The sequence below is a fragment of the Heptranchias perlo genome, chromosome 6 (assembly GCF_035084215.1).
Source record: "Heptranchias perlo isolate sHepPer1 chromosome 6, sHepPer1.hap1, whole genome shotgun sequence".
NCBI classification, from domain to species: Eukaryota; Metazoa; Chordata; class Chondrichthyes; order Hexanchiformes; family Hexanchidae; genus Heptranchias; species Heptranchias perlo.
This window is the reverse complement of record NC_090330.1, coordinates 78,741,541-78,767,941: the sequence shown is the minus strand read 5'-3', so window position 1 is coordinate 78,767,941 and position 26,401 is coordinate 78,741,541. Positions and strand designations below refer to the sequence as shown.

The window sequence follows — 26,401 nt, the reverse complement described above, 5'->3', positions numbered from 1 at the left end:
CAATGAATGGGAGGACCCTAGGCAAGACAGAGGGTCAGAGGGATCTTGGTGTGCAAGTTCACAGATCCCTGAAGGCGGCGGAACAGGTAGATAAGGTGGTAAAGAAGGCATATGGGATACTTGCCTTTATTAGCCGAGGCATAGAATATAAGAGCAAGGAGGTTATGATGGAGCTGTATAAAACACTGGTTAGGCCACAGCTGGAGTACTGTGTGCAGTTCTGGTTGCCACACTACAGGAAGGATGTGATCGCTTTGGAGAGGGTGCAGAGGAGATTCACCAGGATGTTACCAGGGCTGGAGCGCTTCAGCTATGAAGAGAGACTGGGAAGATTGGGTTTGTTTTCCTTGGAGCAGAGGAGGCTGAGGGGGGACATGATTGAGGTGTACAAAATTATGAGGGGCACAGATAGGATGGATACTAAGGAGCTTTTTCCCTTCGTTGAGGGTTCTATAACAAGGGGGCATAGATTCAAGGTAAAAGGCGGGAGGTTTAGAGGGGACTTGAGAAAGAACTTTTTCACCCAGAGGGTGGTTGGAGTCTGGAACTCACTGCCTGAAAGGGTTGTGGAGGCAGGAACCCTCACAACATTCAAGAAGCATTTGGATGAGCACTTGAAATGCCATAGCATACAAGGCTACAGACCAAATGCTGGAATATGGGATTAGAGTAGACAGGGCTTGATGGCCGGCGCGGACACGATGGGCCGAAGGGCCTCTATCCGTGCTGTATAACTCTATGACTCTATCCCAGTCCGCTTCACTCAACCAGCTTATGATCTTTTTCTCAGTTCTATCTTTTTCAGTCTTCACGTTTTGCTCTTTTTAATATAGGGTGAAGTAGGATCTCTCCCCATCGAACCCTCTCTGCTTTTCCATTTCCCTGCTCCACCTTTTATTATCAGATATATCTAATTTAAAGCAGTGTATAACTGCAGAGCAGAGGAGCATGGGGCTCCACTTGAGTGTGAAGGTGATTCAAGAACAGGAGCGAGCGGAGTACTCAAACCCAATGGTAAAAATGCGATGAAGGAGTGGACAGAGTTCAACAGTGTTTGGCAAGAAGCGTGGGGGAGGGGGGAGGGGAGGCGAGGAGGTCGGAAAACTCCTCAGAGCCCCAGGAAAGACTGGCTTCAGAAAGTTAGAGTACTCCAAATTCATCTGTCAGGTTTCGGGAAGCACTCAGGAAAATTTTGCGATAGCCAGGCCAGCTCTGTGGGGAAGTCTGCGGGCCAGATGAAGCTGTTCCATGGGCGGGATCCGGCCCACGGACCATGGGCTCAATTTTAGCCCCCAAGATCGGGTGGGCTGGGGGCAGGGGGGCAGACAAAATCGATGTTTTTGGGGGCGGGCAGACATCCCGATTAGAACCCACCCATTTTTGCATTAGACTCAGGCAAGTCTGTGTGCATGTGCACATTAACCACTAGGAAGCCCTGCCCCCACATAAATCCGGCGGGCCAATACTTAAAGATATCATTGAGACACTTAAGGTACTTTATATTTTATGTTTTGGACACTTAAAATGATTTTAACCTTACCTGGGCGGCTTTCCCATCGCTTCCGATTCACACCTGGTGAAAGCAGGTGGGAAGGGCCGGATCAATGAAAAATACACTAAATAAATGAAATAAAATGAAATTTTCCATTGTAAAAAAAGTTAACAAACATACCTTAAAACCAATGCTGCCTGGACCACCACCCCCTCCGATCTCCAATGTCGCCTGGACCCCCCCCCCAACAACCGATGCCGATGTCTCCTCCCCCCACCCCCACCGTCTCTCTCCCAATGGCCGACGAGGTCTCCCTCTCTCTCCTTCTCCAGCCCCACCTCCCACCTTGGATGTGTAGCTCCTCTCTGCCAACAGGAAGCTAGCCTGTCAATCAGGCTGGTTGCCGGGCACGAAACCCAGAAGAGGCATTGATTGGCCTCGCGAGCCGCCTACTTCCCTTCTGAGTTCGCACCCGAAAATCCACCCCCCCCCCCCACTGCTCTCCTCCCACCGGTACCGTGCCCCCTATGTTTGGCCTCCCTGTATTAGGGCTAATTGTCTGAGTTTGTATTCCTGTCACATTGGCTCACCAGTTGGGATTTCAATCACATGCCCGAATTGTTGACGTGTTCCCAGCGCGCGAGACTCTGCAGTGGGAGCTCAGACCTGTGAAATTACTCCTATCGTATCATTCTAGAAGCGAATGATTGGTACTATAAATTATTGTTTTGGCATGTGTGTGCAGCTGCATTCAGAAAAAGATTTACGTAGCAGCACTATGAAAAGCCAGTCACTTAAAGACTGTCTACAGAGCGCCAGCACACACCAATGTCTTTGGATGTTCTCCTGTTTAAATGTACATGAATTGAAACTTGCCATTATTTGTTCCTTTTTCAGTAAATCTTCATCCAAACAAGGATTTGCAAACATGTTTAATCTTCACTGCGGTGCTGACACAGTCTCGTAACATTTCTAGAATTTTCTACTGAACCATGGACAGTAAGAAAGATCACACAGAAATCCTAGTCTAAATATCCCTCAGGCCAATGTGTTTGCTCAAGTAATGAGTGAGGCAATAATTTCACAAATTATCCAACTTACCCCTGAAAGCATTTTAAGCACTCAATACGGCAACACACTTAACAGTTACCATGAAAAGGCTTGTGTTTACCTGTGTTATGCAATTCAAGCTGACAAAATGTTCATTGTGGTTCCGTTTTACTCCCATTAGATGCCCCAAGCGTACTCCCATAGTTCCACAAGGAACGCTTTTCTCTCCCACTGCCCAATGCAGGAACTGCGCAAATGCTGTATAATCGAGGTGTGGTGGGGGAGCAAGGATAAATATTTATTTTCCATTTTAACACGAGGTAGCTTTATCACTGAAAAACATCCTAAGGAGCTGAAGAGGAGAAAAGGAACAGATAATGTAGTGGAATAAAATGTACAGATACACGGAAACAGAAGTTTTTTTCTCTTGAAGGAACATTTGGATAATGATGTTAAACTCACTGGGGTCAATTTTAGGATGGCCGAGCGGGTGCGTTTGTGGCGGGGGGGGTTCCTAAAATTGGGGAATCCACGGAGCGAGTCTGGAGCCCGGCTCCAACCCGCCCACTTCCGGGTTCCCCAATGATGCGAATCGGTGCGCACGCAGCCCCAGCATGCGGGACTCCGCGGGCAGGATGACAGTTTAGATAGTTAGGGAGGTTCTTGAGGTCGTTGACAGACCTCATTGGGAAGAGATTGTAGCAGGGATGTGATTTTGGACTCTCTTCAGCATGTTTCCCATGCTGTGGGAAACACTCCCTTTTTTTTTTATTCGTTCATGGGATGTGGACGTCGCTGGCGAGGCCAGCATTTATTGCCCATCCCTAATTGTCCTTGAGAAGGTGGTGGTGTGCCACCTTCTTGAACCGTTGCAGTCTGTGTGGTGAAGGTTCTCCCACAGTGCTGTTAGGAAGGAAGTTCCTGTTGTTGCAGACGTGTTTCAGTCAGCAGCCATTGGGAGATGCAGAGAATTCCTTGACAGTTGGGCAGGGCACTCTGTCACCTCAGACAAAGTTTTGCCTGCCACACCATTGTCTCCACACTCAAAATTATTGCATCATACCCTAAACTCTGCTGTCCAAACACATTTACCTACTTTGCGGACCCCCTCACACTCACACTGTCAGGATGGGGGCGGGGTGGGGAGGGGGGGAGTTCCATAGCTGCATTCGTCAATCCATTGGAGGACGAGCAACATCACCAGCCTCGCCAGGCACGCCGTCCACCTCCGCCACGTGGAGCTACACAACACAGTGCTGCGCAACAGGCACCTGCACAAAATAGTCGTGCAACTACACATACACCCACTGTACGGTGATCCAATGGGTGGCATCAAGGGTGTTCATGGAGAACCTCATGAAAGGGTCTTATTGCACAAGCCAGTCAAGAATGGCCAAGACGTGGCAGTAGTGGTGACAATAATAATATGTAATGTGAGTTGATCAGAAATCAAATATAAGTGATAACCATGACAAACCCTCAAACACCCTTGTGCATCCCCTTCATACTCACGACATGTTTGCCTCACGCTTCCTACTGCACATATGTGATGCATGCCCTGTGGCTGCAGCACAGGTAGTGGCAGGTGGCGTGAGGCTGACCGTGAAAGAGATGCATGAGAGGGTGAGTATGAGACAGAGCCATGAGATTGTATGAGGATTGGGTTGAGTGGTAGTGGTGGGATGAGTACTGGGGAGGTGAGGAAGTGCAGGTAAGATGAGGATGAGGGTTCGGAGGGTGTGAGGGGTGATGTGATAGTCATGTTGGCAGTGCAGAAGGAGATGTGGGGTGGGGGCAGTGATGTGGCAGTTGGAGTGTAGGGGAATGAGTAAGAGTACTCACTTCGGCTGACCTGGTTCGGTCATTAAAGTGCCTCCTGCACTGTATGCAGGTACGTGATATGTTGGTGGTGCTGGTGACCTCTTCTGCCACCTCGAGCCAGGCCTTCGTGGTGGCAGAGGCAGGCCACTTCCTCCAGTCCGCCGGGTGGAAGATCTCCCTCCTCCTCACCCCATCCAGTAAGACCAGGAGTGAGGCATCATTAAACCTGGGAGCAGCCTTCCCCCTGGGCTGCTTCATGCTGTAATTTTGCCTATTTTCTGCAGCATCAGTCAGTGGAGGACTGCCCCTTTAAATAGGGCTCCTCCAGCTGACAGCCTATGATGTGGGTGCGCAGTCCGCCTGCTGCGCAGCTTTCCAGCGTGAAACCCGGAAGCCAAGATGAGCGGCCTCAATTTACTTACGATCGCGTGCCAAACCCACCGATTTCACTGGGCGCGTTATCCACGCACCCAGTCGACCCCCCGCTGCCAACCTAATATCGGGCCCATTGTTTGGATAACAATGTTAAGGAATATTGTAAGGTTTGAAACAAGATATATAAGTTGCCTGAGTCTATTTAGCTGCAGAGAGCTCAGGGAAAAGCATGTCTGGCTAACCACACTCCCAAGATAGGTAATCTTTACTTTGTATGTAGGCTGCCTTATAATAGAACATGCTTATGCTATTATAATTTGATGCTGATTTGTACTTATTGGGGCCTTCGATCATTGAATTATTGCAACAATGACAACCTTATTACCGTGCTCACAATAAACGTTTGTGTTTTATTTAGATCATATGAGATGTTGTGAAAGCCTGAAGTTCTCCAACAAATCTCCGAAACACTAGTTTTACTTGTAAATGCTAGCGGGCCTCCCATAGCAATGCTCACAGGTATTCCAGGGTTACTGTACTCCCATTGGAGCCTAAATGTGCCCATCACTGTAATTTACTGAAGGATATATTACACAAAAACATAGGAACAGGAGTAGGCCATTTAGTCTGTTACACCATTCAATGAGATCATGGCTGATCTGTGCCCTAACTCCAATTACCCGCCTTAGCCCCAAATCCCTTAATACCTGTGGTTAACAAAAATCTAGCAATCTCAGATTTAAAATTAACAATTGAGCTAGCATCAACTGCCATTTGCAGAAGAGAGTTCCAAACTTCTACCACCCTTTGAGTGTAGAAATGTTTCCTAACTTCACTCCTGAAAGTCCTGGCTCTAATTTTTAGGCTATGTCCCCTCGTCCTAGACTCCCCAACCAGCGTTAATAGTTTCTCTCTATCTACCCAACAGTTCCCCTTAATATCTTGAAAACTTCAATCAAATCACCCCTTAATCTTCTAAATTCCAGGGAATACAACCCAAGTTTGTGTAATCTCTCCTCGTAATTTAACCCTTGGAGCCCAGCTATCATTCTAATAAATCTACGCTGCACTCCCTCCAAAACCAATATATCCTTCCTAAGGTACGGTGCCCAGAACTCAACACAGTAGTCCAGATGTGGTCTAACCAGGGCTTTGTATAGCTGTAGCATAACTTCTACCCCCTTGTATTCTAGTCCTCTAGATATAAAGGCCAGCAATCCATTAGCCTTTTTTGATGATTTTCTATACCTGTCCATGACCTTTAATGATCTATGTACATGGACCCCTATGCCTCTTTGGACCTCCACTGTTTCAAGCTTTCACCATTTAGAAAGTACTCTGATCTATCCTTTTTAGGTCCAAAGTGGATGACCTCACATCTGGCTATATTAAAATCCATTTGCCACAGTTTTGCCCATTCACTTAATCTATTAATATCTCTCATAATTTTATGCTTCCATCGACACTGCTTACAATGCTGCCTATCTTCGTGTCATCGGCAAACTTGGATAAGTCGCTCTCTATCCTGTCTTCTAAGTCGCTAATAAATAGTGAATAGTTGAGGCCCCAACACAGAACCCTGTGGAATGCCACTAGTCACATTCTGCCAATTTGAGTGCCTGCCCATTATCCCTACTCTCTTGCCACTCAGCCAATTTCCTAACCAGGTCAATAATTTGCCCTCAATTCCATGAGCTTCAACTTTAGCTAACAGTCTCTTATGATTGTAAGGAATCTGACAACAGCAGGTTATAGTCCAACTGTTTTATTTAAAAATCACAAGCTTTCGGAGGCTTTCTCCTTCGTCAGGTGAGTGTGGGATTCCATGGAAGGTTACCGCATTGATAGTCAAAGAACAATACCTGGTGATTGCAGATAATCTTTCCAACTGCCCATTATCAAGGCAATCAAAGTGTTCAGACAGAGAGATGTTACCTACAGGATGTTACCTACATAACCTGCTGTTGTAAGATTCCTTACATTTGTCAACCCCAGTCCATCACCGGCATCTCCACATCACAGTCTCTTATGAGGGATTTTATCGAATGCCATATAAACAACATCTCCTACTTTAGTCACCTTTTCAAAAAATTCAATCAGGTTCGTCAGGCATGACCTATCCTTTACAAATCTATGCTGGCTCTCTCTGATCAGCTGAAAATTTTCAAGGTGTTCAGTGACTCTATCCTTAATTATAGACACTAGTAATTTCCGGACAACAGATGTTAGGCTAATTGGTCTAGAATTCCTTGGTTTCCCTCGCTCACTTTTCTTAAATAGCTGAGTGAAATCTGCAATTTTCCAATCTAAAGGAACGGTTCCAGAATAGAGAGAACTTTGGAAGATTATAGTTAGGCTTTCTGCAATGATCTCACCTACTTCCTTTAAAACCCTGGAATGGAAACCATCTGGTTACCCATTACATGGCTAACGCAAAGAAATGAATAAAGAGTATATTTAGATAGTGCCTTTCATAACCTGAGAACGTCCCAAAGCGCTTCACAGCCAATGAAGTACATGGGAAAACGCGGTAGCCAATTGGTACACAGCAATGTTCCACAAACAGCGATGAGATGAATGACCAGATAATCTGTTTCTAGTGATGTTGGTTGCAAGATAAATATTGGCCAGGACACTTGGAGGTCTCCACTGCTTTTCTTTGAAAAGTGTCATGGTATCTTTCACATCCATTTGGAAGAGCAGACGGGGCCTCAGTTTAACATCTCATCTGGAACACGGCACTTCCGACAGTGCAACATTTCCTCAGTACGGCACTGAAGTGTTAAAAAGGTTACAACTGTCACACATCTAGCTGATATTGAAAGATACAGGCCTTATGGATACACTATTTGTAACACTATTTAGGTGTCACTTTATAAAACTTGCTTAAAGTGCACTACCAATTACTTACTGTTATGTTTCAGGATTATTTTTGGCCAATTTACCACAGGGGTAATTTGGGGGAAAGAGTTACTTTTCAATGTTGGAGTTTTGAAGTAAAGTGTATTCATGCAAGTTAAAAAAAACACCCAGGTGAAATGTGGTTAGCATGTTAATGGAAATTCTTTTTCCCAAAGACTATAAACAATAAGCAATTCCTTAGCTGCCTGAGCAGTTGGTAACCAGCTTGCACCCATTGTATTAGGAGGCACCTCGTCCCTGCAGTCAGTAGGGATTGGCTGGGACATGCCCTCCCATCCAGTTGTGAACGCAGGGAAAGAAAGAAGATAAAGTCAGTCATGGCTTGAAGGGAAAGCTGCAAGGGTAAGCTTTGGCCAGGCTCAGAAGTTTAGATTGCAGGAGGATAGTTGTATCTTATTTTAAGTGCGGTTAGACGATCCAATTATGTGTATTCATTACTTTGTATTACTGCACAAAGACAAGCTGTACTATTTGAAGTAAGTAGACAGATCATATTGCTTGTTCTGTACGTTTACTTACAGTGAAATAACGCCGTTTAATGCTTCATATCTGGCTTCATCTTACCAATGTTTTCTTAGTCCGATTTTGGAGAAACTGGAGATGCACATGCACGAAAGACACAAATACCCTGTGCAGATCACAAGTGGGTACAATTATTACAAGCCTGGGATACACTATCATATAGTTAGATATTGGACATGACAAGCACACTTCTAAATGTAACACCACCAAATTGAGGGGTATAGTTAATACTAAGGAAGAATGCGACAAAATACTATAAGACAATAATAAATTTATGAATGGGCATGTAATTGGCAAATGAATTTCAATATAGATAAGTGTTACATTTTGGTAGGAAGAATAAGAAGGTCACATACTGCTTGGATAATGAGTCTAAATGAGGTAGAGGAGCAAAGGGATCTTGTTTTTTTTTATTATTCGTTCATGGGATGTGGGCATCGCTGGCGAGGCCAGCATTTATTGCCCATCCCTAATTGCCCTTGAGAAGGTGGTGGTGAGCCCCCTTCTTGAACCGCTGCAGTCCATGTGGTGACGGTTCTCCCACAGTGCTGTTAGGAAGGGAGTTCCAGGATTTTGACCCAGCGATGATGAAGGAACGGCGATATATTTCCAAGTCGGGATGGTGTGTGACTTGGAGGGGAACGTGCAGGTGGTGTTGTTCCCATGTGCCTGCTGCTCTTGTCCTTCTAGGTGGTAGAGGTCACGGGTTTGGGAGGTGCTGTCGAAGAAGCCTTGGCGAGTTGCGGCAGTGCATCCTGTGGATGGTACACACTGCAGCCACAATGCGCCGGTGGTGAAGGGAGTGAATGTTTAGAGTGGTGGATGGGGTGCCAATCAAGCGGGCTGCTTTGTCCTGAATGGTGTCGAGCTTCTTGAGTGCTGTTGGAGCTGCACTCATCCAGGCAAGTGGAGAATATTCCATCACACTCCTGACTTGTGCCTTGTAGATGGTGGAAAGGCTTTGGGGAGTCAGGAGGTGAGTCACTCGCCGCAGAATACCCAGCCTCTGATCTGCTCTTGTCGCCACAATATTTACATGGCTGGTCCAGTTAAGCTTCTGGTTAATGGTGACCCCCAGGATGTTGATGGTGGGGGATTCAGTGATGGTAATGCTGTTGAATGTCAAGGGGAGGCAGTTAGACACTCTTTTGTTGGAGATAGTCATTGCCTGGCACTTGTCTGGCGCGAATGTTCCTTGCCTCTTATCAGCCCAAGCCTGGATGTTGTCCAGGTCTTGCTGCATGCGGACATGGACTGCTTCATTATCTGAGGGGTTGCGAATGGAACTGAACACTGTGCAATCATCAGCGAACATCCCCATTTCTGACCTTATGATGGAGGGAAGGTCATTGATGAAGCAGCTGAAGATGGTTGGGCCTAGGACACTGCCCTGAGGAACTCCTGCAGCAATATCCTGGGGCTGAGATGATTGGCCTAAAACAACCACTACCATCTTCCTTTGTGCTAGGTATGACTCCAGCCACTGGAGATTTTCCCCCCTGATTCCCTTTGACTTCAATTTTACTATGGCTCCTTGGTGCCACACTCGGGTCAAATGCTGCCTTGATGCAGTCACTCTCACCTCACCTCTGGAATTCAGCTCTTTTGTCCGTGTTTGGACCAAGGCTGTAATGAGGTCTGGAGCCGAGTGGTCCTGGCGGAACCCAAACTGAGCATCGGTGAGCAGGTTATTGGTGAGTAAGTGCCGCTTGATAGCACTGTCGATGACACCTTCCATCACTTTGCTGATGATTGAGAGTAGACTGATGGGGCGGTAATTAGCCGGATTGGATTTGTCCTGCTTTTTGTGGGCAGGACATACCTGGGCAATTTTCCACATTGTCGGGTAGATGCTAGTGTTGTAGCTGTACTGGAACAACTTGGCTAGAGGTGCAGCTAATTCTGGAGCACAAGTCTTCAGCACTACAGCCGGGAGTATGGTCTCCATATTGTAAAATGGATATAGAGGCACTAGAGAAGGTGCAAAAAAGATTCATAAGGCTGATACCAGAACTGAGAGGATATACTTATCAGGAAAGGCTGAACAGATTGGGGCTCTTTTCTCTCGAAAAGAAAAGGCTGAGAGGTGACCTAATAGATGTCTTCAAGATTATGAAAGGGTTTGATAAGGTAGATGTAGAGAAGGGGTTTCCACTTGTGGGGGAGACCAAAAGAACAAACCATAAATATAAGATAGTCACAAATAAATCCATGAGGGAATTCAAGAGTAACTTCTTTACCCAAAGAGTGGTAAGAATGTGAAACTCACTACCACAAGGAGTAGCTGAGACAAATTGCATAGATGCATTTAAGGCAAGCTAGATAAGCACATGAGGAAGAAAGGAATTGAAGGATATGCTGTCCGGATTAGATGAAGAAATGTGGGAGGAGGCTCATGTGCAGCATAAATGCTGACATAGACCAGTTGGTCCGAATCGCTTGTTTCTGTGCTGTAGATTCTACGTAATTCTATGAAATGTAACGTTTAGACCACGCAGAAATGACCAGCACCACTGTACCTAAGAGACTATCTTCGGAAAGACCTTAAACTTGGAACATTTCCATGATAATATTTAATTTTTTGCTGTATTTCTGGCCACCATGCGGGGGGGAGGGGAGCTGCCAATGTCCATGCCCTCCAGACCCTGGCCAGAAACCTTCAGCCCTGGCATAAGGGTCCAAACAAGAAATTGAAAACAGAAATGTGTCCAGCCTTTGGGAGTCCAGTCTGCTTGCCTAGCCTAGCAACCACTTCCCAGTGTAGGTAGCCCCACCCTTGGCTCTATCCCCTAACTATATTTTCCTTGTAAAGGGTGGATGAACCATCTCCTCCTTACAAGCAGGCTCAAAAATCCTAAAAACCGCTGAGTCCCGGCACAATCAGGTCCCTGTTGTTTTCCTGTGGGTTCCGCTGGTCTCCTGACAGAGTTAAAGTGGGAATCCGGTCGAACCCCGAAGATGATCAGTGCAACTTTTTTTTAATCTTGGGATGTTTTACTACGTTAAAGGCGCTATATAAATGCAAGTTGTTGCTGATGAAGCTGTTTTTGGTGTACATTCACCAATGATCCCAGCCTCCCCCACAGGCCACCCTGGAAACTGCAGAGAAATACTGAAACTCGGCATATCTAAGTCCCAGCCGAGTTTGTAGCCATTCTGATGGACTCCTGCCGCACTTATGGCAGAAGATGCTGGAACAACTGTGCAACTTTGGGGCTATTATTTCTAGTTTTATATACTCAGCAGAGTGAAGAAGGAAGATAGTAGATGAAAATAGTTGAAGATATTATTTGATTGGTCAGCTCTTTGTGATAATTGTTGGTTTGCGACGTGTACCTTTGAAAAAATATTGAGGAATTTGATTGCTTATTCCTTGTTGGTGCCTTTGATTAGTCAACCAGATATTTGATTGGTAATTTAACAGATAGCGATTAATTGAATTTTTACCTTTTTTTGTTCTCGGGGTGTGGGCAAGGCCATGTTTATTGCCTATCCCTAGTTGCCCTACTGCTAGAATTCCAGGATACTGACCCAGTGACAATGAAGGAGCACGTCACAACGGTGTGCAACTTGGAGAAAAACTTGGATGTGATGGTGTTCCCACGACATTGCTGCTCTTATCCTTCCCCTTAGTAGAGGTCACAGGGGAGGAAGATGTTTTTGAAGCTTAGTTAGTTGTTGCAGTGCACCATGTAGAGGGGTGGATCGTCAGTGCAGTGGCAGGGATAATGATCATGCAAACTACTCTGTCCTGTTTGGTGTCGAGATTCTCGAGTGTAGTTGTGGCTGCACCCATCCGGCAAGTGGTGAGTAATCCATCACACGCCTGACTTAAGTCTTGTAGATGGTGGAGAGGGTTTGAGGAATCAGGAGATGAGCCATTCATCACAGAGCACCAAGTTTCTGCACTGCTGTTATAGCTACAGTATTGATATGACTGGTCCAATAAACTTTCTTGTTAATGGTGACCCCGAGATGTTGATGGGGTGGAGAAACTCGGTATTGAAGGTTAGGAGGGATAGCTGGGCCTTTTCTTGTTAGGGATCGTTATTATCTGGCACTTATGTAGTGCAAATGTTGCCTGTTGTAAGGAAAGGGTTAATCAGATTGCCCTGCAGTACACTAATGTTATACTACTATTGATTTCTCTTTATATTGCCATAATATTAACCTTTAGCCTTTGCTTGTTAAGCAGGGAAGTATGTCAATTTAACGTAGTGACCACTGAGCTGTTTAACCAAGACTGACCCGACAGCAATGTCAATTTCAAGATGATTAAGGGACTAAATTAAAGATGTGCCATTGCATATTGGTTCCTAACATTTCAGAGAATGATAATCATTTGATAATGAATGTGGGAAAACAGTTCATTCTGCAAAAGGAAAACATCTGGGCATACATCATCCTTTTTAATTGGGGTTTCTGTAGTACGGAATGATACCCAATCAAAGGTATAATTAAAGGTTTCATTTGGCGGAATAGCAATTATATGTAACAAGAGTGAAACTATTGTTAAGATAACAAAGTAAGGGAGTTATACTGATCTCGTTAGCCTAATGGAAAAGGAGCTTGTTAAGTAAGAAAATGAGTTTATTAAATAAAGTTATCAATAAAGGACAAGTTCAATTAAATTCTCCTTATTTGGACACAGAAAATGCTGGAGAAGCTCAGCAAGTGAGGCAGCATCTATGGAGAAAGAAACAGAGTTAACGTTTCAGGAGAGCTGAGCTTCTCCAGCATTTTCTGTTTTTATTTCAGATTTCCAGCATCTGTAGTATTTTGCTTTCTCCTTATATGGAGTTGTATTTTAACTTTTGTATAATATAATACATAAATGATTGCCATATAGAGGGGGTGAAAGAAGGCCTAAGAGCTCAGAACTGTAACATGTTTGAATCTTCAACCAAACCATTATCATGTGCGTTTGTAAGTTTAAGTACTATTGCATGCATTGTATGCTTAATAAATCTATGACACGGATAAGGCCGTGATTGACCAGGTTAGATTTGTTCTGCTTTTGTGGATAGGACATACCTAGGCAATTTTTCACATTGGTAGGTAAATGCCAGAGTTGCAGCTGCACTGAAATAGCTTGGCTAGGGGGCTAGCTAGTTCTGGTGTGTGAGTCTTCAGCATTACAGCCATGTTAGACTTTGCTGTGTCCAGTGCATTAAACCATTTCCTAATATGAGATGGAGTGAACCGAATTGATTGGACACTGACATCTATGATGGCAGGGATTCAGGAGGAGGCCGAGTAAGATCATCCACTAGGCACTTTTGGCTGAGAATACTTGCAATTGCAGTTCCGCTTGCAAGTATCCGTTTTGTTTCTTGCACTCACAAGCCAAGTTCTCCCATGATGGTAGATGGTGGATAGGATTATTCATGAAGTCTTCTCCTCCCATTAATTGTCTGGGTACCCGCCACCATTCTTGTCGGGATGTAGTAGGGCTACAGAGCTTTTGCTGGGACCAAATAGCTCTGTCCATACCACACCCGAAAGTCTGGCCTCAGAGGGAGCACACATCGAAGTTTTACATGTCCATAACACAGGGCTACCTTCATGCTAAACAGCTATTGCAGCAGACTATTGACAGAGCTATGCAGTCCCGTAACCACCACAGCAGAGCAAAAGATCTGTACCCCTATCACATCCAGGCAAGAATGGTGGTAAGCAACAAGGCAACTTAGCAGGAGGAGGCTCCAAGAATGGCACTTCCAATTTTCTAATCCACTGACCTACACACCAGTTCTCCGATCTCTGCTCCCATCGAGGAAGGCTCTGTGCTGAGAATGGCGAGTCAGAAAATTTACCCTACAATGTGTACATCTATATAGTCAATGTACAGCAGAGTGTGCACAAACATTGTCAACATGGAGGGAGTATGACGGCATACAGTGAGAGAAAAAAAGGGTGTCAAAGTGAAAAAGAGGGCTGTAGGAAGAATTGGAGCAGGAGACAAGTTGATAGTTACAGAGGAAGGGAGAATTAATTTGTTTTTGTCTCTGAGATCAAAGCCATGGGAGATCCGATTGTAGTATTAATGAAAAGTGATGGAGTTGCTCCTGGCTTTATGCCAAGCTCACCATTCTGGATCAGCATCAAATCTGGGAGCTGAAGTGATTCACATCCATGCATCTGCAGCTTGACCTCATTTCCATGGCAGCATGCGATACAGGGAAGGAAGAAATAGGTTCACCATTCAACCTGACAGAGAACCCAACACCGATGACCAAAAATACCAGTGGGATCCAGATGGATATAGAGGGTGCTGTGTTTAAAGGTATACATGTACAATTTTTATTTGCACTAAAAGGGAACAGCAAACAATCTGTGAATGGGGAACTAAGAAATGGAAACCAAAGATTGTCAGTTGAAGAACCAAGGTGGAAGGGAGGAGGAAGGTTCTTGAACTGAGGGCTATTAGACCGTGGGATCCTTCACCACATGTGGCTACTGAGGTAGAGACTAAAACTTTATTTCAAAGGGAAATGGATCAATATTTGAAAAGGAAGATCTGGGAGGGCAATGGGGTTACAGGAGAGAGCGCCAGCAATGGGGGGCCGAAAAGCCTCCGCCTGTGCTGTAATTTCTATTATTCTACGAAAACTCTCCTTTATTGAGACTGAGCCCAGGGAGTGGTTTAGAAATGTTAGTGCTGAGCTGAGTTTAGGACGAAGTGCCCTATGAGAAGTGCCCCAAACACTAAGCCCACTGCCCTTTGTCTGTATCGGCCGGTTTTGATGTGTGAAGTCCAAGTACAGATCAGCACTGACTGAGGTTCCCAGTTCAGAGATGTCACTTTCAAACTGAACTGGAGTCCAAGCCAGAGTCCAAGGAGATGGGGAGAGAGAATGGGGCCGATTAAAAGTGGCAGCAAGTGGGGAGCCTGACTGCACCTTGTGCAGCGTTGGGGATTTCTGGCTATGGTTTCAGGGTTAACAGATTATAGGATCACTACTCCAAAAGCAAAATACTGCAGATGGTAGAAATCTGAAATAAAAACAGAAAATGCTGGAAATACCCAGCAAGTCAGACAGCATCTGTGGAGAAAGAAAGAGAGTTAATGTTTCGGGTCGAAGACCTTTCGTCAGAACTGGAAGTTTTTAAGCAGGTACAGAGCAAGGGAAAGGCTGGGTGAGGGAGGTGAGGGGAGGAAAGAACAAAAGGGAAGGTCTGTGATAGGGTAGAGGGCAAAAGTGATTAAATGACAAAAGGGATGATGGTGCAAGGCAAGGAAGGTGGTAATGGGACAAGAAACAAAAGATTGGTCAGGAGTAGCTGTAAATGGCAGCAGCAGAACCATTACCAGTACTTGCTGTCCGAAAAAATGGGAGCAGTGGTTAGGATCTGAAATTATTGAAATTAGTGTTGAGTCCAGAAGGTTGTAAAGTGTCTCAATGAAAGATGAGGTGCTGTTCCTCGAGCTTACATTGAGCTTCATTGGAACAGTGTAAGAGGCCAAGGACAGAGAGGTCAGAATGGGAGTGGGATGGGAATTAAAATTGCAAGCGACTGGCTGGTCAGGGATATGCTTACGGACAGAGCGGAAATGTTCAGCAAAGCGATCACCCAATCTGCGTTTGGTCTCCCCAGTATAGAGGAAACTGCATTGTGAGCAGCGAATACAGTGTACTAAATTGAAAGAAGTACAAGTAAATCGCTGTTTCACCTGGAAAGAGTGTTAGGGGCCCTGGACAGTGGGAACGGAGGAGGTGAAGGGGCAGGTGCTGCATCTCCTGCGTTCGCATGGGTAGGTGCCGTGGGGAGGAGAGTGGATGTTGGGGGTGATGGAAAAATGGACCAGGGTGTCACGGAGGGAGCGGTCTCTTCGGAATGCTGAAAGGGGAGGGGAGAGGAAGATGTGTTTGGTGTTAGGATCATGCTGGAGGCGGCAGAAATGGTGGAGGATGATACATTGAATGTGGAGGCTGGTGGGGTGGAAGGTGAGGACAAGAGGGACATTATCATGGTTCTGGGAAGGAAGGGAAGGGGTGAGGGCAGAAGTGTGGGAAATAGGACGGACGTGGTCGCGGGCCCTGTCAACTACAGTGGAGGGGAATCCTCGGTTGAGGAAAAAGGAAGACCCCCGCCTTTCCCTGGCTCTGTACTTGCTTAAAAGCTTTAACTCTTTAACATCTTCCAGTTCTGACGAATGGTCTTTGACCTGAAACGTTAACTCTGTTTCTTTCTCCACAGATGCTGCCTGACTTGCTGAGTATTCCCAGCATTCTCTGTTTTTATTATTATAGGGTTACTACTAGGTACAAGTTACATATAGACTTTCAGTGGGTTATTCAGTGAGTTGGTTATAAGAGGAATCTGAATGTTACCAGTATTACTATTAGTTATCAGTGCAATTTCAGTTAGTTACTGGTGGAATCAAAGTTTCTCTCACCCTCAATTCCCCCTCTTCGCAGGTTCACAACAGTTGCTGGCGCAAAATCATGAGCAAACAAAATCAACAACGGGACCCAACCTTTACAAGTTAAATGCAATAACATTTGTACAAGTCAGGTGATCAGATGTCACATGATCAGAACATCACGAGATCAGGTGTCACATGCTCAGAACATCACGTGATCAAACTTCCAGGAATGCCTCCAATCAGAGTTGGTAATCCTAGCTACATGTTAGTCGGTATTCACAGAACTTTTGCCAATTGGCCGAAGATCTTACATTCTTGAAGAATTAGGAAAGGAAATCTACCCGTTTATCCAGCAGAAATCAAAACTGAACACTTGAGACCCAGTGAAGAAACATCTTGTAAAACACACAGGGAGTGATTGTCGTGTTATGACCACCTCACTTGCGCTTAAAAAGGGTGGAGGTCCTGTCAGAAGCAGGCGGGCGGCTCATACATATATTCAAATAAGGGTCAGATGACAAAACTATTTTGGTCTCGGCCCGCCTGAGTACCACCAGCTCCAAACCACCAACCATGAACGGTACATCGGGAGGCAGCCATTTTCAGTGATATTTATGGGGAGCCTAATCTGCATGCACGTTGCCTGCTGCTGTAAAGTGCTGCTTCTTTTCATTCCCATGCTAATACCCTTCCCTTTCATATTCGATAGCTCTGCCCGATTCCCCGCCTCCAGATCGGTGATCGGTATTGAGGAACTTACTTCATGCTGGCAGCTTGCCGACCGCATTCTAATTAGGATCCAGGACTAAAAATGATCGGCTTCCACCCTGACTAATCTGGGCAGCTGCCACACAATAACAGTCAAAATGAAAACCGCCCCCATAATGTGCAACCATTATTACAAACAAACATCCATTACCAACACATAGGAGAGGAAATAGAGTGATTCTGGGAGATAAGAATATTTTCCTTTGTGACCTTTGCTTGTTTCTCTGTGCTTAGGAAATGAAACTCTCTCCCAATCGAAATGAAGATGTAACAGCTGATTTGAAAAATGTCTGCTACTAGCTGGGGCTGTGCTTACCAGCTACATAGTTGAGGAAATCACAGGTGCACTGCCCACAATTTTCCATCCAATAAAAATCCTGGCATACGTGACTGGCGGGCACAGCCCCCGGCCGATAGCGCATAGTCGCAAACGGCCACTAATATTTCTATCTATAATTTCAGCAATGTTCCTCATTCACACTGTGCACAATTTGCTTACAAAACAACAATAACTGCGTTTTGAAATTATGATGTGGAAATGCCGGTGATGGACTGGGGTGGACAAATGTAAGGACTTGCACAACACCAGGTTATAGTCCAACAGTTTTATTTTAAATCACTCACCTGACGAAGGAGGAAAGCTCCAAAAGCTTGTGATTTAAAATAAAACTGTTGGACTATAACCTGGTGTTGTGCAAGTCCTCACTTTTGAAATTATCTCACTGCATGCGAAGCGCTTTAGGATGTCAGATGCTATATAATTGCAAGTTCTTTCTTGTACACGCATCTAATTTAAACTTTTGTTGATTCAGAGTCTTTGATCACCAAGCAGACACATTTTGTTCAACAACCAGAACATCCAATCGAAACAGGACTCTGGACCATCTACTTTAAGGGGGTTCTTTGCTGAGTCCCACTGAGTGAAGGATCTGCTATTTGAAATTTCACACCTCTCAGCTTTGGGGACAAAAATACCATTTTGTTTCTCTTATTCACGGCTGTATTCAGGAAGTCCCTGTGCATCATACTCTGTCATAATCATTCTTCAATTTGTTTTTATAACTAACTCATTTTGACTCAATTAGACAGGGGGAAAAGATTCATGATTAAAGGGCACTCTCTTTTCATCACAATATGTTTGGTAATTTTTGTTTGCTTGATTTTAATTATAACACAATGGAGCGAATTTTGACTCTCTCCTTCCCAACGGAAACCAGGCTGGTGGGGGGGGTGGGGGGGTGGGGCAGGTAGTCAAAATGGAGCGAGAGACTAACCCACTGGCCTGCTGCCCGATCTGGCCAACTGCAACTTTAAATTGCAGGTGCCAAGGGCATCCCTCCTCCCAACCACTTTCCTTACTGCCGGGAATTGTTCTGATGACGTCAATCTCAGGCCTGCAGGAGAAAGCCCTCGATTCCCCGCCAGGCCAAACCTGTCGGGAACAGGAGCCAGAAAGGTAGGTTTCTCTAATTTTTTTTGCTTCCTTGTGGGCCAGGTGGAGCTGGATGCAACAAGAAAGTCTTGGGACTCTTCTACCCCAGGCCTCCCTCCCCATCCTTCCTCCCAACCACTTTCCTTACTGCTGGGGATTGTTCAAGCGGGTTCCTGGCAGTGGCTTCCAGTCATATAGTTCTTCCTGAGAGGTTCAGGTGGGAGACTAACTCCAAACATGCAGATGAGGCTCAGGAATTAAAATCTCCTGGACCTCACACTGTGGAGGGTCGGACAGCTTCTCTTCCACTTCAGCCCCCGGCTGCAATGATCCCGTGTTTCCTTAAAGTCACCCCCATTATCACAACGCTTACATTTGACATCATCAACAACAACTTGAATTTATAGTGCCTTTAATGTAGTAAAATGTTCCAAGGCCTGTTATCAAACAAAAAATGGAGTTTGTGGCAGGGACCGAACACAATGCCTTCAATCTTCCCAATGTTCAGTTGGAGGAAATTTCTGCTCATCCAATACTGGATGACGGACCAAGTAGTGTGACAAATCAGAGACAGTGGAGGGGTCAAGAGAGGTGGTGGTGAGGTAGAGTTGGGTGTCATCAGCTGTGGAATCTGATGTTGTGTCGGATGGGGTCGCTGAGGGGCAGCATATAGATGAGAAATGAGGGGCTCCAGAGGTAATAGAGTGGACATCACTCTAATGGATCTCTTTTCTGCCTCTTATTCAAAGCAAGCATCTGTCAAACACTTTTTTCTCAAGATAACATCCCTTTGACACAGGAAGTGGTTGGCCTGTGATTTCTGGGATTGTCTGCAAATCAGTTTGTTAACACTCAGCTCAACTCACTCAGGGCTCTGACTAGGAAATGTATTCAATGCTGTTGTGTAAAGAAGTTAGGGGGTAGTGCCACAGGTATGTCACCCTGACTGGATCTGCTGCATAGAAATCAACTTCCGGTATGCAAATCGACTTCCTATATACAAATTGGCATTTTGTACACAAATCAATATTCTGTACACAAATTGTCTTTATTCAAATTAACTTCCTATACACATAGGATTTGTGCAATGTCACAGTCATAAGTATGAAGGTATTGGATTGAGAATTGGTTGGAAACCGCAGACAGAAAGTGATTGTAGATAGATTTGGATCTGCTTGGACACCAGTAGAAGGCTTACAAGGATAGCCAGCTCGTTACTCAAGCAACTACTAGTAAGTGTAAGCAGCTCCAGGAGTTCATGCCTGGTTAGCTGTTCTATTGATTTCTTTTGTGGAGAAGCTAACTGAAGGCGACAGCAACACAGGGATGGAGAGAGCCTACAGTCAAAGAACATTGGCCGTTGTTGCTAAGGGCATTATAGTTCACCTTAGTGACTGCTGCCTTGAAGAGTAATTGTTGTAGAATCCATTTTTAAAACAGCAGATCCTGTCCTTCAGCGCTGCAGGGCAGCTACACTGGACTCTGATCCTTAACATCCCTATTATTGCTGTAAATCACAGTGAGCTCCAACACGATTTGTTGTGCTGAATCTCAAAGCTCGAGCACAATGTCCAATCTACTAGCAGCCCAGCAATGAAGGAAGACCCTACTAAATGTGCTCTGTAAGACATTGAGTGGTCTGCTCAAATCAACTGCCCTCAGCAAAAGGGCAGGTTTTTTTAAAACCAAATTAACTGGATAATTAGGGTTTGACAAAGCCCTCACACATACTTCAAATTTGCAGCTAGATAAAAAGTTCCCAATTGAATTTCCAATATGGGATTATGCACCTCCGAGGAAGTTCACATTTCACTAAAGGGATAATATTCCAAATTTTTGCTGCTGATGAGCTTCACCCACCAGGATTGCAAGTCGGTAATATCAGGCAGTTCAAATTGGAAACTCCGACCATCAGCTGGAAAATTATCCATTACACCAATGTGTGTTGTGCTCGACACTAAAATTTAACCAGTAATATTTTCCACAACAGTAATGATTTCTTATTTATCATGTCCAACATTCATGTCAACATGAGCACTTCGGAGGGCCTGGTCGCAGACATCATCTTGGACCAGGCTCCTCAATGCCTCCATTGAATCCTCAGTGTCACTCTCACATTTTCCTATCTCTCCCATGTCTGCACTGTTTCTGGATTCCGACCCCAGGCCTATTGTGGCTGCTACTGTAGATTGTGCGGATTGCATGGTATGGTTGGGAATCTCGTAAGTTCAGAATTCAATCATTTCGACTTACTGCAACAACAGCAACAGCTGGACTTGAGTATGAGCCACAGGAGCAGTATTGAGAGAGGACAGACAAGACAACCCAGGAGGAGCACTGAGCGGGGACAGGGGAGAAACCGATGAGCAGTACTGAGGCAGGAGAAAACCAGGCAGCAGCACTGAGGAAGGAGAGAGGAGCGAACCAGGGAGCTGTACTGAAGGAGCAGAGGAGAGAACCGGGGGAGAGAGGAGAGAACCAGGTGGTAAAAGGGAGTGAACCAGGAGCAGCACTGAGGGAGGAGAGAGGAGAACCAGAGAGTGAGGAGAGAACCTAGGAAGGACAGAGGAGAGAGGAGAGAACTGAGGAGCAGCACAGAGAGGAGAGGGAGGAGAACTAGGAGCTGCGCAAAGAGAGGGGAAAGATCCAGGGGGGGAGAGGGGAGAGAAACAGTGGGCAAAGAGGAATGGAGAGAACCTAGGAGCAGTACTGAGGGAGGAGAGAGGCGAGAACCAGGGGGAAAAGGAGACAACCAGGTAGTGGTACTGAGGGAGGAGATGGGAGAGAACCAGGAACAGCACAGAGGGGAGAGAACCTGTGAGCAGTACTGAAGGAGGAGAGCGGAGGGAACCAGAGAGGGAGAGAGGCAAGAACCAGGGAGTAGAGAGGAGAGAACCATGGAGCAATACTGAGGGAGGAGAAGGAAAAGAATCGGGGCAGAAAGGAGAGAACCAGGAGCAGCATGAGGGAGAAGAGGGGAGAGAACCAAGGAACGGTAATGAGGGAGGAGAGGGGAGAGAACCAGGAGCAGCATTGAGAGAGGATAGGGGAGAGAACCTGGGGGAGAGAGTAGAGAACCATGGGGGAAAAGAGGAGAGAACAGGGAGAAATACTGGGAGAGGAGAGGGAAAAGAATTGGGGGAGAGAGACAACCAATAGGGAGAGGGTAGATAACCAGGGGGCAGAGAGGAGAGACCGGGGGAGGGCGGGGAAGAGGAGAAAACCTGGGGAAGAGTGGAGATAACCAAGGAGCAATTCTAAGTGAGGAGAGGGAAGAGAATCATAGGGGACAGGGGAGAGAACCAGGATGTGGAGATGCCGGTGATGGACTGGGGTTGACAAATGTAAGGAATCTTACAACACCTGGTTATAGTCCAACTGTTTTATTTGAAAATCACAAGCTTGTGATTTTCAAATAAAACAGTTGGACTATAACCTGGTGTTGTAAGTCTCCTTACATGAGAGAACCAGGAAGTAGTACTGACAGTGAAGAGAGCACTGAAAGAGGAGAGATTTCCAAAAGACAGGCAGAATGGGAAAGGCGGGGGGGGGGGGGGGGGGTGGGTATCCCACATAATAAAGGATGACATAAGGACAGTAGTGAGAAAGGATCTTGGCTCAGAAGATCAGGAAGTAGAATCAGTATGGGTGGAAATAAGAAATAACAAGGGGCAGAAAACATTGGTGGGAGTAGTTTATAGGCCCCCTAGCAGTAGCTATACCATTGGACAGAGTATTAATCAAGAAATAGGTAATGCAATAATCTTGGGGGACTTTACTAATTTGATTAGTCCAGTCTATATGAAAATTAAAGGTAGTTGGGAGGATGGAGTTCATGGAATGCATTTAAGAGAGTTTCCCAGAACAATGTGTTGTGGAACCAACCAGGGAACAAGCTATTTTAGATCTTGTATTGCATAATGAGACAGGGTTAATTAGTAATCTCATAATAAAGGATCCTCTGGGGAAGAGTGATCATAATATGATAGAATTTCACATTGAGTTTGAGTGTGACATATTTAAGTCCGAAACTAGAGTCTTAAACTTAAATAAAGTCAATTACATAGGTATGAGGGGCGAATTGGCTAAGGTGGTAGATAAGCAATGGCAAACATTTAAAGAAATATTTCAATATTCCAGCAGTTTGGGAGGTTGCAAATATAAAACCACTGTTCAAAAAGAGGGAGAGAGAAAACAGGGAACTACAGGCCAGTTAACCTGACATCAGCCATCGGGAAAATGCTGGAATGCATTCGTCAGGAAGTGGTAACGCTTAGAAAATCATAATATGATTAGGCAGAGTCAACACAGTTTTATGAAAGGGAAATCGTGTTTGACAAATCTCTTAGAGTTTTTTGAGGAAGTAACTACAGGGTAGATAAAGAGGAACCAGTGGATGTAGTATATTTGGATTTTCAAAAGGCATTCGATAAGTTGATACATAAAAGGTTGTTATGCAAGATAAGGGCTCATGGGGTTTGGGGTAATATATTAGCATGGATAGAGGATTGGTTAATGGACAGAAAACAGAGGCTAGGGATAAACGGGTCATTTTCAGATTGGGAGGTTGTAACTAGTGGAGTGCTGCAAGGATCAGAGCTTGGGCCTCAGCTATTTACAATCTATATTAATGACTTAGATGAAGGGACCGAGTGTAATGTATCCATGTTTGCTGACGATACATAGTTAGGTGGGAAAGTATGCTGTGAGGAGAACACAGAATCTGCAAAGGGATAGACAGTTAAGTGAATGGGCAAGAAGGTGGCAGATGGAGTATAATGTGGGGAAATGTGAGGTTATTCACTTTGGTTGGAAGAATAGAAAAACAGAATATTTTTTAAAAGGTGAAAAACTATTAAATGTTGGTGTTCAGAGAGACTTGGGTGTCCTTGTACAAGAAACACAAAGTTAATCTGCAGGTACAGCAAGCTTAGGCAGGCAAATGGCATGTTGGCCTTTATTGGAAGGGGGTTGGAGTACAAGAGTAAGGAAGTCTTGCTACAATTGTTCAGGGCTTTGGTGAGACCACACCTGGAGTACTGTGTAGAGTTTTGCTCTCCTTATCTAAATAAGGATATACTTGCCTTACAGGCAGTGCAATGAAAGTTCACTAGATTGATTCCTGGGATGTGGGTTGTCCTATGAGGAGAGATAGAGTAGAATGGGCCTATACTCGCTAGAGTTTAGAAGAATGACAGGTGATCTAATTGAAACATAAGATTCTGAGGGGGCTTGAAAGGGTAGATGCTGAGGAGCTGTTTCCCCTGGCTGCTGAGTCTAGAACTAAGGAGCATAGTCTCAGGATAAGGGGTTGGCCATTTAAGGCTGAGATGAGGAGGAATTTCTTCACTCAGAGGGTTATGAATCTTTGGAATTCTCTACCCCAAAGGCCTGTGGATGCTGAGTCATTGAGTACGTTCAAGGCTGAGATAAATAGATTTTTGGACTCTAGGGGAATCAAGGGATATGGGGATCGGGCGGGAAAGTGAAGTTGAGATCGAAGATCAGCCATGATCTTATTAAATGGCGGAGCAGGCTCGAGGGGCTGTATGGCCTACTCCTGCTCCTATTTCTTAAGTTCTTATGTAGAGAGGAGAGAACCTGGAGGGAGAGAGGAAAGAACCAGGGGGGAAAAGAAAAAAAACTGGAAGCAACACAGAGAGGAGAATGGAGAGAACCAGAGAGGAGATGAGAGAACCAGGAGCAGCACAGAGAGAAGAGCAGAGAACCAAGGAGGAAAGAGGAGAGAACCAAGGAGGAATGCTAAGAGAGGAAAGGGAAGAGAATCAGGGGGGGGAAGAGAGGAGAGAAGCAGGAGCAGCTCTAAGGGAGGAGAGGGGAGAGTACCGGGGGGAAAAGAGAGAGGAGGGAACCCAAGAGGAGCACTGAGGGAGGAGAGGGGAGAGAACCTGGGACCATACTAAGGCACGAGTGAAGGAGAGAACCGGGCCCGGAGTGGGGATGGAGGTGGGGCGAAGAGACGAGCGAACCTGTGAGCAACACTGAAGGAGGAGAGAACCAGGGAGCGGTACTGGGGTTGGGGGTTGGGGGTTGGGGGTTGGGGGTTGGGGGGGGGAGAAAAAGAGGGGAGAGAACCAGGAGCAGCACTGAGGAAAGAGAGTATCAGGAGTAGCACTGAGGAAGGAGAGGGGTGCAAATCTGGGGGTGTAGAGGAGAGAACCAAGGGTGAGCGAGGAGAGAACTTGGGAGCAGTACTGAGGGAGGCAAGAGGAGAGAACCAGGGGGAAATGGAAAGAACCGGGGAGCTGTACTGAGGGAGGAGATGGAAGAGAACCAGGAACAGCACTGAGGGGGGAAAGAATTAGTGTGCAGTTCTGAAAGTAGAGAGTGGAGGGAACCAGGGAGGAGAGAGGAGCAAACTAGGGAGAAGCACTGAGGGATTGGGGGGGGGGGGGGGGGGGGGAGAGGCGGCAGAAGAGGAGAGAACCAGGAAACAATACTGAGGGATGGGAATCAGGGAAAAGAGAGGAGAGAACCAGCAACAGCAGAGGGAGGAGAGGGGAGAGTATCCATAGTTGCCAACTTCACTGTCAGATTAAGGCTTGACTAACAGGAAACATTTCTCATCCTCCATCCTGCCCCTCCCTCCACCACAGTGAAATCTGACTTCCACATAAAATGCACTGTGTGATAACTACATCCAATTTCAGAATATAGAAATTTGGCCAAGAATGTAGAGAACAAGTTAATAGTTCAATTACATTCACAGCTTGCCACTAACGCTGTCTTGTCAAATATGTTAGCCACTTGCCACATATGGCTAATTGAGAATCCAGGTGTGGTTAATTGCATTTTTGATTAGTAAATAAAAAATGAGCAATCGACACTGTTGCTGGGTATGTGAGCTTAATACCCATATTTGCATGACGTATGCATGTGTACCTTAACCTTTTGTACACTTGTCAGTAAAATGTTGGGACAAAAAGCAGTGTGTGAATATTTTTTGATCATTGTGTGCACTTTACTTCCTTAGTTATTGCTTATCGGTTATCTGTTAAAATGGTGCGTAATACGGGTGAAAATACCAACAACACTGTATGGAGAGGGGAGCTGTCATCATGGTCACATTGACCACTCCAGGCCAGCAGAAGAAAACAAGCCCAATCAGTAACAAACAACTTCAACAGGCACATCATGGCAAAGGGTAAGCAGCATCCAATCGCGTTCTGGATACAGAACAGGGTTCGGTCCGGCACGTCTCATTGTGAGAGTCAACATTCTCAGCGATCACTCTGATGAAGTCAAAGTACCACTCACAACTGCTAGCTAAAAACCTAGAAGCTGCACTAAGATACAGCATCTGATAAATTGATGCCAGAATTCTAAACTTTGCTAAAAGAGAAAGACAACAAAGTTTTGCAGTGAATGGTGGTAAACATTTGTTAAGTAAATATAGACATTAAGTACATTTACCTCTATTGTGTGTAAGGTGTTATCTGCTAAAATCAATGCATGTGGCTAAAGCAGTGATGACTTAGCCATGCATGTGGCCAGTCAGCGATTTCTATTGGACAACACTGCTTAACACTCTTGAAGCCAGCACCAAATCACGACAATAAACAAAGTGTCACTCATCATACCAAGGGCATCATGTGCATCATAACAAGTTGTCTCGCACCACATCTAA

General features: G+C 45.3%; 1 long non-coding RNA gene across 3 annotated transcripts in view; it reads right to left on the bottom strand.

Annotated features, from left to right (window-relative positions):
- Positions 1-26,401, bottom strand: part of LOC137323071 (uncharacterized) — a 494,135-nt gene that overhangs the window by 156,347 nt on the left and 311,387 nt on the right. For 2 of the 3 annotated variants that reach the window (XR_010963292.1, XR_010963290.1), the window contains exon 3: positions 1,541-1,616. This is a non-coding gene — a long non-coding RNA (uncharacterized lncRNA). Of the gene's footprint in view, positions 1-1,540; positions 1,617-2,663; positions 2,747-26,401 lie in introns of those variants that run through there. The other variant, XR_010963291.1, reaches the window with a different exon arrangement.